This window comes from Rhinatrema bivittatum, chromosome 1, assembly GCF_901001135.1.
Source record: "Rhinatrema bivittatum chromosome 1, aRhiBiv1.1, whole genome shotgun sequence".
Lineage (NCBI taxonomy): Eukaryota > Metazoa > Chordata > Amphibia > Gymnophiona > Rhinatrematidae > Rhinatrema > Rhinatrema bivittatum.
In genome coordinates this window covers 464,267,545-464,282,352 of record NC_042615.1, presented here as the reverse complement: position 1 = coordinate 464,282,352, position 14,808 = coordinate 464,267,545, and the positions used below count along the sequence as shown (strand labels likewise).

At 43.5% G+C, this 14,808-nt stretch overlaps 1 protein-coding gene across 3 annotated transcripts in view; it reads left to right on the top strand.

The window, feature by feature from the left end:
* The first annotated feature begins 13,623 nt into the window (after positions 1–13,623).
* Positions 13,624–14,808, top strand: part of ELAVL2 (ELAV like RNA binding protein 2) — a 462,154-nt gene continuing 460,969 nt past the window's right edge. For 2 of the 3 annotated variants that reach the window (XM_029606073.1, XM_029606016.1), the window contains exon 1: positions 13,624–13,641. The gene's annotated coding sequence lies outside the window, so the exon portion shown is untranslated. The remainder of the gene's footprint in view (positions 13,642–14,808) is intronic. The other variant, XM_029606198.1, reaches the window with a different exon arrangement.

The window sequence follows — 14,808 nt, the reverse complement described above, 5'->3', positions numbered from 1 at the left end:
GTGGAGTTGGCACAACCTGCAAGAAGGAGCCCTGCAGGTTCCCACCATTGGCTGGCAGAGATGAATGTTGCAGAGGCCCAACTGGAACTTCACCTATTCCAGCTTTCATTCCCTTTAGGTTGAGCCCTCAGGTGCCACAGCCGGCAGGTCTTAGGTGGGGGGGCCTCTGCAGACGAGATGGATGTCCGTGGAGATGGTCAAGTCACAGACTAGGGTCAGGGGCAGGCTGCATTCAGGAGGCAGGCAGTGGTCAGAGGCCAGCAAAGTTCAGGCATGGTCACTGGACAGGCGGGCAAAGTTCAGGTGTAGTCGAGTGTCAAGCAAGCTGAAGTCAGAACCAGAAATCTGTCTGAGAAAAGGTGAGATGGATAGGCACAGCCGGGCAGGCAATGACACAGAAGACACAGAAGAACCAAAGACTGACAACAAGATGAAGAACTGAAGACTGACCAATAATATATAGGAATTGTGGAAGAACTCAGGATACTTCATCACCACAATGTGAGGGTCAGAGCACATCTGCATTGTCAGACTGTTATAGTGCTTACAGTTCCAACAAAAGGCTTCCCGGACCCTCAGAAGTACCAGTCATGATCACACTGGCGGACAAAACTACTTTATGCAAGCATTTTTGCATCTCCTGCTTCTGTTGCTGAATACACAGGTACTGGAGGCAGTCAGGCAGCTGCCATAGCATCTGTTAAGGCAGTGTTTCCCAATCAGTGTGTCACAGCACATTAATGCGCAACAGAAAAGTCACCACTGCCCGGTGCTCACATCCAGCTTAGCACCTGGGCTCTGCTCTCAATATATTGCAGCAGAAGAGACACCAGTGTTGGCTCTTAAACGTGAAGGAACTCCTTTCTGAAAAACACGTGTAATCATTAATTCCTCTCCTTCCTTGCTACTGCATGAGCTCTGGAGTGTGGTAATTAAGGGGCAGCATGCAGGACACAGATAGCCGGGCCCCATTTTGCGCAGCAACACATTGCACACAGCACTTCCTCATCTTCCGCTTCCTGAGCCTCCTCCTTTGCGTCCTTCCAGCCTCTGTCTTATCCCCAGGCTGAGTGAGACAGGGAGAGGGTGCACTGGGCACTGGGGAGTACATTTTAAAAGACAGCGCGTGCACATACTTTTGTTCGCACATCAGGCACGAACAAAAGTACGCTGGATTTTATAAGATACGCGCGCAAGGGGCTGCCCGTTCCCTCCGAGGCCGCTCCGAAATAGGCTCGGCGCGCACAGGGGGATTTTAAAAGAGTTACTCGCGTACCTTATGTGCGTAACCCTTTTAAAATCCGGCCCTGGGTGTGACTTATTCAGAGTGTTGGGTGTAGCAGTACTGGAGGAGCTCTGGCAGCCACATGCGGGGGTCAAGGTGACCGAGCCACCTGCCTGCACCACACCGACTTCTCTCTTCTCCTGAACTTGTATATGGAGAGGGTTGTTCCACTGTGACAGGTTCATGTATGTCTCTTCCCCAGCTCTCCCTTTGTTTTAAAATTTGGAAGAGAGACTGGTGGGGCTTTCAGTGTTTCCTTTGCTCTTCTTTTGGCCATACGAGTCCCCTCCATATCTGTACTGCCTGCTTGGTGGAGTTTTGTGAGCCACAAAACATTTTTGTTAATGCAGGTGCCCTGGGCTTGAAAAGATTGGGAAATACTGTGTCAAGGTGTTCACAGATCTACAGACTGACTGATATCAGTAGTGTCTCCTGCCAATATCTGGACGGAGCCAGTAGTCTAAAAGGCAGAATGGTTAGCTACTTTATGTCCATAGACAAGTTGTGAGAGTGATCTATGTATGACCACAGGCATCCATGCAACTGCTCATGCAGCTGAGATATGAGGTTTCTAGTCAGGCAGAATTTGTGAGTTAGTTCTTCCACATCCAATCTGAGATGGAAAATATTTTTGGAGGCAGTGTTTCCAATTGGTTTTGTTTTGTGTGTACCGTGACAGAAATTAACCTCAAGGTCCATATTCAGACACACTCTGGATGGCTAAATTAGCTGGATAAACATATCCGGCTAACTTTTGCAGGTATATTTAATAGTGCAGACACACTATTGAATATAGCCAGCTATCTTAAAGTTAGTCGGCTGACTACAGCCAGGGAACTTTAGGCTCAGCTCTTTGGCTCGACCAGTCTTAGCTGGCTAGGTCATCCAGCTAACTCTGAATATCTGAACTCCTTCCAGTTATGCCCCTGGAACTTCCCTAACTTATACGGCTAAATTCTAGCTTATTAACAGGCTAGAATTTAGTTGGATATGTACCCAAATAGGAGTGGATTTTCAAAGGCCCGCGTGCATAAAAAGCGGGGTTTATGCGCGTGGCCGGGCCTTGCGCGCACTGCACGCATTCTAAAATGAGCTCGGCCACGCCTGTAAACCCCGCTATGTGCACAAGTGTCGGTCCTCTCCAAGGGGGAGGGCTGGGGAGAGGGGTCTGAGCGGGGAGGGGCGGGACGGGGGGGCTGGCCGGGACAGCGCTATTGTACGCTGTCCCGGGGACGCGCGTGCCAGTAGCTGGCGCGCATAACTTACTTCTGCTCATCAAAGCAGGTAAGTTACAAAACAAAAAAAAAAAGGATTATTTAGGCTAGATTTAGGGGTCGGGGTGGAGAGGGGAAAGGGAAGGAAGGTTAGGCAGGGGGGTAGGGAAGTTCCCATTCAGTCCGCTCCATAATTGGAGCGGACTGAGTGGAAACTGGGGTGAGGCCCTATTGCATCAATGCGCGTATCAATGTAAAATTTGGCCCCCGGCGCATACCTCCCGCACATGCATATTTTAAAATCTGGCGCGCATGTACGCACAGCCATCCGATTTTATAACATGCGCGCGCCGGCTAATGTGGAAACAGTCTGGCCATGAGATTCTGCACTGAGCGATGGCTGAGGGCTCCTTGTGCAGCATCCTCAGCCCCTGCTGGCTCTGGGAGCAGAGGACGTAGCCTGTAAATCAAATCCATATCTTCCATATGGCAATGGGCAGCACTTGCCGGCATGCACTTGTTATAAAATCAGCCCGTCCATGTGCGCCCGCCAGGACCTGCACGCACATGGACGCATGCTCGCTTCTTTGAAAATCAACCCCATATTCATTTAGGTGACTAACTTCTGAGTTAGTCAGCTAAATGCTTTTGAATATGGATCTCCTCATTAGTAACATACGCTGGCTTAGGAATGAGATCTTTAGTAAGATCTCAGTCTCTCAAATTTACTGCTAATGCTTTTCTTTGAGCCTCCTTCTGGAGTTCTTAGGATGCAACACGTACAGGCAACATATCAAGGTGCACGTGAATGTTCTTGTTAATCAGGCCAGTGGTGCCCAATACAACTGGGACTAGTATTTCTGAAGATACTCCTATGAAAGGCTTGACATCTCTTGCTAATGTTCATAAAGAAGAGAATCACTTGCACAGCCACAGACATGTATATCAAATACAAATCTGAATTAGATAGGCCAGGTCAGAAGAATATTAAATTCCACATTTTGATCTTCATATATACTGCAGACTGTTTTGCATTGCTTTCCATTATGCCTTCACCTGTATGAACTGTGTGAAATGGTATAGATTGAAAAAAAAAAAAGCCTCTTTACATTAATTTTCTGCACTGCCCTTGTAATCATGCAAGGATTCAAAAGATGCCATAGTCACATGTTTTTCCTTTTCTCTGAAGGATCTATAAGACAGCAGTGGCTGCAGAAGACAGGCTGCAAAACCAGTTGGGACCACATAGACATCCCAAGGGAATTATTGGGATCCTTTGGAGGTTTTCCTCCCTGCCTTTCTCCCGGCAGTGATGCTAAGATGGGTCTAAGTTTTATAAATGCCTGAAACATAGTTTATGTCTTCAATATGTCAACATAGCTATTGGGTTGCTGGGGAAACATTAGCTGTATTAGTTGTATATAATCTAAATGTATTTTAAGTTTTGTTTTTTCAAGAATGAGAAAGGTCCTGTCACCATAATATTCTTTTTTTTTTTCAGGGTGATGTCCAAGGCATCCTCCTTTATACATGCTGGGAGAAGGAACACCAAGACCTGAAAGTACATCAGTACCTCAAGAAGGACCCAGACGGTTCCTTTAGTCTGGCTGTCCATCTGTGGAGATTATTCTTATTGCCATCTACCAACATACAGAAGCCTCCAAAAACTTCTCAACCAAATCAAAAATATACCCATCAAAAAGACAAAGGTTATACAATCCACCCTTCTGGTACCAGGAGGGTGGGTTATATAACCTCTGTCTTTTGGGAGGAGATTGTTCTTATACCTAGGTAGTATAAAAGTTATATGCTGTTTCAACTGCCCCCATGGCTGTTTGTGGATAATATATGGATATAAGTTCACATGATGACCTTACCTGACTACTATGTCACTGTTATGCACTTGAGATGACTTTTCTCTCATTAATTCTGACTGCTTTGCCATTTATGCTGTATGGCTATTGTGATAGGTTTCAATCAGTGATTGCAAGTTTACTGTTCAGGAGAGTGCTGGTTATATAGCAATTCTTGTTATGAATGCACATATTCTTTATTTTAAGACTCACTTTTCTTTTCTCCTTGCTAAGTGATTGAATGTGATTAATTGGTTTTGTTACTTGTCATGTGTTCTGATTTCTGCCTTCACCATTCCTTTCATCTGCCTACATTCCATCCTTCTCTGTAGGTGTGCTGATTAAGATGACCATGGTGGTTTGATAGGCAAAGAAAAGAAATGGATTAAAATGCCAGTACTCTTTTGCAGACCCACCATGACATGCTACTTCTCCAGTTTAAGAAGCACAGGGGTTTCCAGCCCACTAGAGGGCAGAAGATATGGGACCTGAGAAGATCCCAGTCACAACTCAGTCACTATCATCTAACCTTGGACTCAAGAAGCTGTGGGTGTAAATGTTGTTATATCTAGTATGTGCTGTCGGCTTCCACATGAGCTATTTTGTGTAGTGCTGACAATGGCAGACAAATTTGAAAGCTGACTTGTCAGTAATTTTATTGGCACATGGAAGTGGGTGATGTACATTATGTGTACAACAACTTCACAATCGACTGAATGTAGTAGAACTTTGCAGTGCAATTATTAGTCAATGTGAATAAATCCTCCTTACTAGTGTAGCGGTAAATTATGCCAGTACTGTGTGCATCTTCTGATATCTCTCCAGACCTGGGAATCCATAGTTGTAAGGATGAGTATTGTGCATTAGGGAGTATGAGAGGTGGATATGTTGAAAAAGGTTTTTAAATATGGTGTGCAAGTATGAATTTGTGAGGTGTAATAGAAGAAATGTGAAAGTCAAGGCAAATATAAGATTAGATTAAAATAAGACAAATGTTGTTAGTGCTGGACAGGTTAGTGTAAATATTAGAATAGGCCCAAGCCAATTTATGTGTTTATTTTAAAGATATTTTTCTCTACCGCTTCTCAGTTCATCATAGTAATTTACAAGAATACCACACATAATAAAACTGTATAACAAATAAAACAAAAAAAATACAAAAACATATCTTGAATAGTGCTGAAGAAAAGCATCTAGAATAATTTAATATGCTTTTCTCTAGGAGGCAGCACTTCCCACTGCAAAACTATTTTCTGTATAACCAGATGCTTAGCCCTTTTTTAGCCTTGGTTGTATACAAATAGAAGCTTGTCAGATGTTATTGAATGTCTGCATGTGTTTGAGTGTGGTTCCACTCTTAGAACTTCTAAATAGCCGGACGGATTTCAAGGTTGGTGAGTAATTTGGGTGGGGGGAGGAGATAAAGGAGAAGGGCAAAGCTGGCAATTTTCTCAGAAGAAATGCATGGGATCTTGAACCAAAGCAATGTAAAATGTTATACTTTCTACTGGTTAAAAGGTTAAAACTATGGTCCCGGGTGAGATAAGCAACACTGGCTCTTTTTAAGAGGCTTTTCTGAGCTGCACCGGTGGCTCAGAGGCAAGTGCTGCCCCTTGCCATATGGAAGATATGGATCTGATTTGCAGGCTACATCATCTGCTCCCATGGCCAGAGGGGGCTGGGGATGCCGCACAAGGAGCCCTCAGCCATCGCTCAGTGCAGAATCTGGTAGCCACACTAAGTTTCCACATTAGCTGGGTTCAGGAACGAGCCCTGGTTTATGGCCTTCTTGCCAAGGTCTGTCCTGTAATAGCGGGGTAGTGATATAAGGAAAAAGGAGAGCTACAAATGAAGGGTCATGGTTCCACAGCCCAAAAGAGGCTGATTCTGACAGAGCTTTAAACTTAAAGGAGCAGGAAGAAACTTCCAGGCCCAAAAAAAATCCATAAATAAATACGGACGGGTGATCTGTTACCAGGAAAATTTTAGCTAGAATTTAAAAAAAATATGAGAAGTTTATTAAAATGCTTCTATAGTAAAAGAAGAGGACTTGTTTTTGGCTAACAATTGTATTTTTTCCTCCCCAAAGAATGTTTTATTTGTATCCTTTAATTGGTAAAATTGCTGCAATATGAAGTAATGAGAGATGCATGATTGCAGCAGCCTTCTGGCCCAGACTTATGCTGGTCTTGAGCAGGAGTGAACAGAATGTGCATTTGCCACTGGGTGTTTGTGTAGGCAGAGTGGAGGTCATACATGGAGAGATATATGTGCCCCCCGCCTCCTGTTGCTCATATCAAATGTATGTGCTCCACCACAATGTATGTGTGCGGGCGAGTCCTTTTCAATAAATAATACATAAATAAATGAATGTCTGGTCTTTCAGTCTGTGACAAATATGTCTCTTTAATTGTTGAACATCTCTTGAATAAATATGAGATCATGACCATTAGGCTGTACAAGGGATGAAGGGGGCTCCAACCAATTATCACCTTCCAGGGTCCAAAAAGAACTGAAGGTGAATTGAACCCTGGGGGAATTGCAGAGGAGTAGCTTAAGGAAGAAAAAGAAACAAATGGCTTGATAGAAGTAGGTTGAATTAGACCAGGAGGCATTACTGCCTGCTCTTTGTGGTTTTGAGTATGGGAGCATGCACAGAGAATGCCACTGCCTTTTAAAAAAAGACACGAATATTTTGTCTGCATTATTAAGTTTGTATTAAAATAGCGTAAATTCAATAGGAGAAATAAATTATGAAATGAGCAACAGGAAACACTAAAGTAAAAACAATAGGCGAGGGAAGGGGTTAAGAAAAAAGTTGCATCCATAGCATTTAGAATAACAGTCTAGAGTGCCTAATTTGCTATGGCTTTTTTTTTCTCATTCTGTGTCAATGGGAAAATGCTTAGTAAATCAGGTCCTAAGAGTCATCTTAAAAAATATATATATATCCAAGCAGGATGTTTTTATGAGAGGAACTATACTTCATGGAAGGATAAAATGTGCTTGGAAGTCCAATATATTGCAACAGTGGTGGAATCAGTTTTAAAACTATAGAGACTATAATAATACAACACTACTCCAATGCCCAATGAGAAATCGGATTTGCTCCTTTAAATAAATAATTTGCCACAACCTCTGATTTCAATCCACTTACAATTTTTTTTATTCTCTCTATTCATTAGATAAAGGCAGGAACATTTTCCTCTTAGACCCTTGAAGAAAGTAGCCTGCTGTTAAATTTTCATGGAGTTAAGTTATTCCACTTTTCAAATTTGTGCATCTGTTTTGTTTTCTTTTCGGCAAAAGAGGACACACGGAAAATTAACCTTGAACACCAAGCTCTGGGGATTTTATATATATATATATATATTTATTTATTTTTTTAACTTTCCTTTAGCTATTACAATAAGCTTCTTGAGAGCCCTGCCGTTTGGATCTGTCTGCTATGGTTTATTCAGTGGCTCAGGTGAATGTACTGTTGCATGATGGCTGTGATAGAAATCTGTTATTTCGCGGTTCGTATTATTTTGTCGCAGAAGTAGTTTCAGAACAGGTGTGTTTCCTATTCTTTTCATTTTCTCTTCTTTTTAAACAGTATCCAATTATAGAAAGCTATTCCTATCTCTCCCTGAAAAAAAAAGCACTTCTAATGACAGTTGACTTTAGTGGTCTATCAGCAACATGCTGTCTGTGCCACCTGAATTTCAATTTCTTAATTTACAACACAGATAAAGCAGAATGGAGCTGGATCTGTGCTGCTCTCGACATTGGGTTGGTCTTATCAAGCGTGAAGTTTGGCGCATTGCAAACCTATTCAAGTGATTATCTGCTGAGGACCTCTTGAGCCATCTCCATCTCTGCAGTGGGCTGATAAGACAGCTGTTTCTCTGGCTGCTCGGTCTCGCTGGACCCCGAGTCTTTCTTTGGTACAAACTCTGCCTTTTGTCATTGTGCCCCGGTGCTGTCACTTTCTCTGTTGTGCAAACGTTTGATCTGAACACAAAAGGGTCGATGGGACTGATTGACTGGTTGGCGCACATAAACACACACACACATACACACACACACGCACAATTTTTATTTTGGAATTAGAAAACAAAATGCTATGAGTCAAACAGTAGAAACTACTAATTGTTGAACAAAATATTCTCCTCTCAATCCAAAAATAGTTGAAATCGGGAGATCCTTCCTTCCATCCTCAACGTTATAAAAAGGATGATTAAATAGTGGGCACTGAAGATTTAAAAAAAAAAAGACTAATTATTCCCTAAGGTATTCTCATTTAGCTGGAAAACAAAGATAAGAGATGAACAGTACAGAGCTTATGCGTTTAAATGTTATTTTATTCTCTCATTTTGAAATTTTGGGAAAACATAAGAGCTAATGATTATACAAGTAAAAGATGTGAGCGCGGCGGATTTAGTAAACAGGGAAAGGGCTTCGTTTTTTCAGATCCATATCTATCTCTTGCACCATTAGCCCGGGGTGCTAGGAGAGGGAGGGCGGGAATCCTTGAAACGTGTGCTGTCAGCAGTCGATCTTGATCTGAAAGAAGGAAAGACATTGCACAAAAGGGACCGAACAATGATTGCCTGCATTAATTCTTCGTCTCTCGTTACAACTTCATCCCAGAAATCAGGTCAAAGGTTTTCATTACAAGTAGGCTTGTAGCCGTTCCTCCAGAATATCTCCATTACCATATTCTGCACTGATTTATCTGCAGGACGTATGGTACTGGATTTGTTGAGTACCCACAATACTAATAAGAAGAAGAATAAATACTTTCAAATGCGTCTTATGATCTGCTGACTTGTAATGCTGGGTATAAATAATTCAGTTCAATTGCACTATTTTGGATTTGATATAAAGATATATTGTGTGCGTGCATGCAGTACTGAAATACCCCTAGCGTTAGTATTTCTACCCCCACCTTTGACAAGTACTGTAGTGGGGTCCCATTGGTACACTACTAGAAATATCTTGTAAATACTAGAACTTGCTCCAGACAATACAACCGAATGCTACTTTATTTTAAAGTGAATGCTTGTAGGAGCTTCTATATGACCTTTTTACCTATTACTTAAAAATGGAAACGTGCAGGATCAGATTGGAAATCCTGTCTCTCTGCTCAAGCTCCTGCAGTGCCCGGAGAGCGTCCCGCACTAAGGCAGAGCCTTGCAAAGCCGCAAAATACGATGGCCCTTGGGGGTATTTATTTACTAGGGCTATTGCGGTAATTATATCAGCGTTTGCTTAGATGAAAGAAACGAGTTGTAATTAGATATGGAATTAAAAATTCATTCTGCAAGGTTACAATGATCACGAGCTCTGATTTAAACTGGGATTGCTCTAGGGCGGCAGGGCTGAAGTACTCTGTCCATGGTGCTGGACACTCGAGATGCCTGCTCGTAGCGATTCAAGCACTTCATTTCTTCCTCAAAACAATCCACTTTCAAGTTTTGTGGGTTGGTTTGTTTGGGTTTTGGTTTGTTTTTTGTTTTTTTTTTTGGGGGGGGGGGTGGCAGCATGAGTGGTCTCTTGCTGCAGGCAATGGATTTACATTTTATCAGTAACTTTTTTAAGAAAAGTGAATACATAAGTCAGGCCTGCAGATTTTAGGGCACCGCTTATCAAACAAGAAAAAGAGCTAGAACGCTGATCTCGATATCAGTGTTGAATGACGGCCTTTTCACGTTGTGACTCTCTGATCGTTTAAAATCACTGTCGGTTTTCAAGAGTTATAAAATAGTTCAGACTTGTGGCAAAGGGAACGCCTACACGATGTAGCAGTGGTGCCTGCGGTACTGGGGGTGAGAAATCTCTCTTCTCAAACACACTGTATAATTAAAATAAAGCATTACTGGATTATTATGTTATAATAAAAATGCACCATCTTACTAGAAACATTTACAATAAATATTCATTGGATTAAATTATTTATTATCCCGGGAAAAATGTCCTGTAAAATTGTTTTCCCCCCTATTTCTTCCCAACACTGGAAAAGAGGTATAAAATATGGGAAGGGCCAGAGTGAGCTGCGCATTCAGTTTTGCTGGCTCTTTTATTCTGCTGTAATTTGAGTTGGTGCAAACTCTCTGAACTGTGCTTGCATCGATAGCTCTGAATATTCAATGTATCAGACGTCTGAAAGCTGTCAATAATTTCCGTTTACTAAAATAATGCCTTTTAAAATAATGATAGCTATTCAAACCTATAATTTGCTCGTTGCTTTGGAAGCTGACGATTCCGGGCTTTTTGTTGCACGGTTTCAGGAGGAATTTATGGGGGGGGGGGGGGGGGAGAGAACCTCAACAAGACTTTCTCCTTTCTAAGAAAGTAACAAAGGCAGTGGCTTGGGCTACTTCCCTTTAAAAATCAACTGCTGCCAATTTCAGAACTTTTTTGACAGCTACACATCTGGCTTGGGAAATGTTTTGTCTGTGAAGGACTGTGGGCTGACCTGATTTCTGTTCCTGGTCCCCTCCTGGCTGACAAGTCCTATTACAGAACGGCCATAATTGCTGAAAGATCCCTCTGTATTGAGTTTGCATCGCGTGGAAAACCGAAGTTCAAACAAGAGGCTTATTTAAGCTTCGCTTGCAGCACTCGAACCAGCAAGAAGGGCTCTGGCCACGGTTTCTTTGTTGCTTTTGGCTTTTTTTTTTGCTCTGGGTTTATAAACTCTGCCTTTTTGTTCTTGCTGGAGATTTCCATAAGAACAACTACTTCATATACAGCTAAAATGTAGGGCACTGCCTGAATGTGCCAGTGGTCAAACATCTCCGTGGTACTAGGGGAAAGAGTAATCGTATGTGATCCTGAATATCTGACTCCTTTCAGTCACTACAGAAACGTGGCAAATAACCCGTGAAGCCTGCAAGCAGTCCAAAGCCAGCGGAAAGCACTAAACTTACGAAATCCATTGCTTGCATGCTTTGTTGTTAAATGATTCAGATCGGTAGCGTTTATTAAAGCAGCATAATAGGACAGAGGAGTCTGCTTTTCTGGTTCTGTTTGCCATCTTTCTCCCAAACTATCTTTGGGGAGCTGGTTCACGAATGCACCAGTTCCAAGCTCCAGTCCCGGCCTGTCCTGGCCAAAAAGCTGTCACTCCATCAAACGTGTTTATCCAGGGTAATCTCCCGATCCCACGCGTCACAGCGTGAGTGTCTGTCAGAAGGAAATTAGAACGAAAAATCAGAGATGCAAAGCCAGGCCCTCAGTACCGCTTGCAGCTATTGTCACAGGCGATGGGATTTGGACACCAAACAGCTGATAAACAGGGTTTTGTTTCCATTCCATTAATCATTTATAAAACAGTCAAGGACACTTTCAATGAACACTGATTTGCTTTAACACCTCTGTTACAACTCATTATTGCCTCAGATCTGTTTATTGGTGGAGGTTTTTTGTTGTTGTTTTAATTTAGCTTGGTACATGCAGACAAGGGATGGCAGCAAATAAACACGGAAAGACTTCTGTATCCGAAGGGTAGGAGTTGCCTTATTAAAGATGCAATATCCCTCCCTGTAGTCTATGAAGCAGAAAACAGAACCGTGCTATATTCAGGAATAATCTTGGAATACATCGGTGAAATACAGGAGGCACCACAGACGGACTTGTAACCCCCAAGTCCATCCTTTCAGTTATCATAGTCCTGTTAACTGCAGGGATGGACGTACTTATCTTAATGTTGCATAACTTCGGAGTTTAGGAGTTAATAACAATAATAATAATCTGTTCCATTTTACTAGAACTCGGAAATAGTATCTGCTTATGAACAATTTGAAAAGTGCAAATGGAAAATGAATAAATAACGGTTCACAGAAAGCTTGATTCGAAGTGTGTTTGCGCTTTGTGACATTTATAGACGTTGTACGCCGCCACTGCACTATTTCAAATTATAAATAAAGATGGTTAAATTGGGCAATGAAGTTTTCTGATGGAATTGGTTTCCGTAGCTTAAAGTCCCTAACCTCGTGTAACTAAAAGGCAAACACGTACGTGTGTGTTTCGGTTGTAGTTACAACAGTAAGGCATGTGTGTATGGATCTAGTTTCTTTGCTTTGCTACTCTATCAGTAAAAGCGGCAAAGGCAGCACCAAAGAAAACTGCGGCACAATGCCGCCGTCCATCAGCCAGACCGGGGGGGGGGGGGGGGAGACAAGCGGACGCCCGAGCCTTCTCCGCACATCGCAGAGACAGCGGAAAGTCGCTCGCGCCTAGGACTGCACAGCCTCTCGGTAAGGAAACGATTCCTAAGGGAGGAAGAGCCGTTTCCTTGCTCCGCACTGCCGCTCCGGAGGCAAGCAGCCGCCGACAAAACCCGCCAGCCGCGCGCGCGTGTCTCCGTCCAGCTGCTCGCGCGCACTGGCGTCCTGTCGGACTCCGCGGGAACTGCCCCTCATCTCCGGCGATCGACAGGGGAGAGCAGCCAATCGGATTTCTCCGTGTCGGCGGTTTGGGAGGGTTCGGACTCATGACGAGGGTACTAAAAAAAAAAAATAGAATTAAATAATTAAAAGGTAGGGGCGGGAAGTGAGGGAGAATGGGTTTAGAAAAGCTGGCACGCGCGCGCCGGCTGCAGCTACGGGCTGAGGAGAGAGGGGTAGGTGCTGGCGGAGCGCGCGAGCCGGCGCGCGAGAGGGGAGGGGGCGCGCCAGGCCGGCCGGCTGGCGGGGGCGCGCGCGCGCGCGCGAGCGTGCAGAGCGGCGCTAGGTGATACGGTCGCTATAAATCAGAGATGCGGTCCTCCTCCCTTTAAAGAGGACCTCACCCCCCACGCACACACTTGATTTCGGTTCTCTTAAGAGATGCAGCGGCTTACTTCTGTAGGAAGCTACTGACAAAAAAAAAAAAGCGACAAGGAGAGGCAGGGGCGCACGCAAAGCGGCTTTTTTTTTTTGGTTGCCGTGCTTTCATCCTTTCTTTTTCTTTGTTCCTTCTTTGGTTGCTTTTCCTTTTTTTTTTTTCTTTCATGTGGTGGGGGTGTGTTCGGTTGCATTGAAACCAGAGGAGGGTAGCTTTGTTTGATTACACTTTTTGTATTTTTCCCCCTACTTTTGTCTTTTAGTTCCGTGAATCTGTTATTTTTTTTTTCTTAAGATTGACGTTTGTGGGGGAACGGTTTCCTTTTTTTTTTTTTTTTTTTGCTGCAGTTTTAAGTTTCCTGCTATTTGAAAGAGAGAAATTGCATTACCGAGTCGCTGCTTTACCCATCCTTTTTCGCCAGGATTGCACCCTTACTTTTATATCTATCTATCTATATAGACCATAAGAGCGAAAGGTAAGTTTTGTGTTTTGGATTTTTGATTTAATACCATCTGCATGGCATAGCTGGGATAATCCCGAGTTCAATGCACAGTGCCTCGGAGACAGACAGTGGAGAACTTGAGCGAGCCCTTTCTTACACGGCTTTTGCCTTGCGATCAAAGCAGTCGCTGTCCATTGTAAAATGCTCTTTATTCCGGGACTTGCAGACCTGAAACTATTTGGAAAATGCACAATATGGGGGCGGATGCACGATATATTTTCAGCGAGCCAACAGTTCTAGGTTTACGTGACTAATTTCCTGAAAGAAATGTAAAATAATAATTCTGTATCTATACTGACATATGTGGATTAAGTACCCCATGTATTCTTTAAAGTTGCCATGCAGAAAACGTGTATAACTAATTTGCTTCTTTTGCATAATCAAGTGTATGTAAAAAAAAAAAAAAAAAAAATCATCAACAGGGAACCCGGGTTCTGGTGGAGAATTCTGGATGCTCGTTTAAAAGATTAGGCGTATCGTTGCAGATTATAAGGGATCAGCAGATCTCCAGTCTAATTGTATTAATGAAAGAGCCTTTGGCCAGAGAGGGATGGAAATGCAATTTCCCAGCATGTATACGATGCACTACAAGCTGAGGTGTGGTTATAACGGGAGCCGAAAGCTCACCCACCGGCTTGTTTGGCAAACCCCCCCCCCCCCCCCCCCCCCCAATTCACAGATGCACAGAAAGGGATAAAACAGCCCAATTTAGGGCAGTTAATGTGCGGCTCGAAAGCCTTAACCCTTTCAGGTCAGCAGGCGTGTCTTTTCTTGGAAGGATCCTTCCTGTGCGCAGATGGCCGGGTTCTCTCTTTGTTCAGAGAGGCGTGCCAGGCTTGGCACTGCCTCGTGGGCGCTGTGTGCCAGGGGGCAGGGCTGCGCTAGGGCTCGTTGAGCAAGGGAGCCGGGGAGGGGGGGCTTTGCCAGCTGTCGCCCGCCCGCCTGGCCAGGGGCGCTCGTTTTCACGTGTGAACTAAGCCTGACGTTAGCAGCGTGGCACATGGGTCGGGGTCCTGGGTGCTGCCAATGCTCTAAATGAGGCTCCTAATAATCCGCTATCCCTAAGATTGCAAGAAAGATCTTAAGTCTTAAAATACGTTTTATGACTCTTATATCTCCTATACTATATATAGGAGTCTG